At 49.3% G+C, this 2300-nt stretch overlaps 1 non-coding gene across 1 annotated transcript; it reads left to right on the top strand.

Moving 5' to 3' along the window:
- The first annotated feature begins 2013 nt into the window (after positions 1 to 2013).
- TRNAG-CCC (transfer RNA glycine (anticodon CCC)) lies at positions 2014 to 2084 on the top strand. Its single transcript has one exon. It is a non-coding gene; the product is annotated as a tRNA-Gly (tRNA).
- The last annotated feature ends 216 nt before the right edge of the window (positions 2085 to 2300 follow it).

The following is a 2300-nucleotide window of genomic DNA, read 5'->3' as shown; positions in this document are numbered from 1 at the left end:
GCCGCGGTTCGTTTCGGGCACAACATGGATTTGAGACCAGTGGGTAGAAATCTTGCATTGAAATGTTGACGTCCTAGAATTCAAATATTGTTTCGAAGAGCCCGCTGTGCGCCTGAACCGTTGGACTCTAGCCCGCTAGACTAACTTACTGTGGGCCGCCAACACATATGTGTCCAAGGGAACATCTAAAATCCTGGGCCCTCATCCGGCATGGGCCCTTGGCCGTCGCCCCTCCCGCGCCCTGCAGGGGAGAGAACATTTATTTGAACACGTCAAATTAAGTTAGCCATCATGGCCTCGTGTTGGGCTCGTTGCTGTGCTACACCGACCGCCTCGCCTCCGCTTCATGGCCGGCAGCAGCAGCCGCCGCCGCCGCGCCGGCTCCCACCGGCGTTGCCGTTGCTCCTGAGCCAGAGAACCTTCCGAAGCATCCCCGGCGGCGAGCGCCTCCGCTTCATGCTGGTGCCCGGGAACCTGGGCCGCTGCTACGGCTGCTTCGACGACTGGCTCCTGTTCCTGCTGCGTCCCCCGTACGAGCGCAACCACCGCACGTGCTTCTTGGTGAACCCTATCTCCAGAGCCACCATCACGACGATACCACTCTGCTTCGACGATGGCAGACCCATGGCCGCGTTCCCGATGACGAAGATCATCGTGTGCTCACCGGACCTCGTCGCCTCCATCATCGGCCATAACAGCTCCGTCGCGTTTTACCGGTCGGGGGCTGCCTCGTGGTCTGCTTGCGCAACTGATCCCAGTAACCGGGGTTGGTACGTGGACATCGCCTTGTACCGTGGAAGGCTCTACGCGCTCAATGGCAAGGAGCAGCTCTTCGCGCACGAGCTCCGCGGCGGCGGCGTAGTCGAGCCGCCGGAGCAGCTGGCCTCTCGCGCCGTGCGGCGTGTAGTCGGAGCACAGCCGCCTCCGGCGGCGAGGAGGGACACCGCGCTACCTCGTCGTGTCGTGTGGGAAGATGCTGATGGTGAAATGGAGCTTTCCTCATGATCCTCCTGCTGGCTGATCTTGTTGAGGGGGTCAAGATGAAGGTATTTGAAGCAGATCTGGAGAATGGTCGGTGGCTGGAGGTTGACGACCTGAATGGCCAAGCTCTCTTTGTCAGCCCAGGCAGCTCCAAGGCACTTCGCTTGTCCGGCACCAGCCAAATGTTCGCATTTATTTTCCGGGACATGATTTAGCTCGATGTGGCCTCATCAGCCTGGATAAAATTCCGGTATTTGGCTTTTATGACTTGAGGAGTGGCATACTAAGTAGTCAAGCTTTGCTAGATGAACTGTGGAGCTTCAAAGATCACTGCAGGGCGCTGTGGTTCTTTCCGTGAATGAAGAGTAAAAGGATGAGAAGGTCACCACATAGGCCATCTTTTTTGTATGGATCAGATGGCTAATGAACTATATGATTTTATTTGGAATTGTTTATACGATGATAACCAGCTTCTCGTGAGTTATACTAGTTAGAGCAGTGAATTCAGGTGCCAGTCCACGTTCAAAGCTTGGTACCCCTTCTTAAGGTAAAGCCCAGGGGGCGTCTTCCCCCAGGTCGAGTTTTTTATATAATGATAGTATTGAAGATTTGAGATAGTATTGAAGATTTGAGTCCACAGTGGTGTACATCACTTGCTAGTTTTGCCTCAGGTAGATACTTCCTCCTTTCATAAATGTATGGACTTCTACTATAGTTATAAATATGTAATATTTTTTATCATCCCACTGTTTGATTAAAAATTACTCTTTTATTATGTATATTGTGTATTGAGTTTGTATACTTAAAAACGATTTGAGCATAATTGTAGCAAAAAGTTGTTTGAAAATAAGGTATTTGAGCCCTTTCAAGCTTCCACCAATTTATTTGAAAAAAAACTAGAATTGCACCTTTAAAAAAGGATGGAGGGAGTATACCGTTGGTTTTGAAGATGTATCTGTTGGTTGTTCGTGACGCCTCTTGTACCCGTAGAGATTATATTATTTGTAAAAGGAGATTCTGATCAAACAGTCTGCGCATCTGGTGTAGTGGTATCATAGTACCCTCCCACGGTACTGACCGGGGTTCGATTCCCCGGATGCGCATCAATAACTATTGCTTTTCTAGTTCCCAAATTTTTATCTTTTTACACTGATCTACAATTTGGTAATTTTTTTGTCACAAATGATTAACGTGGGGTCCTCTGTAATGCCCCCAATTTCTTTAATACATTATCTCTTAGCTCTCATGATTCCCATAATACATTATCTCTTGGCTCTCTTGATTCCCATAATACATTAGAGAGAGAAGAAGAAGAAGAA

This window comes from Setaria viridis, chromosome 3 (assembly GCF_005286985.2).
Source record: "Setaria viridis chromosome 3, Setaria_viridis_v4.0, whole genome shotgun sequence".
Lineage (NCBI taxonomy): Eukaryota > Viridiplantae > Streptophyta > Magnoliopsida > Poales > Poaceae > Setaria > Setaria viridis.
Note: the sequence above shows the minus strand (reverse complement) of the source record. Positions and strands in the feature narration are given on the sequence as shown.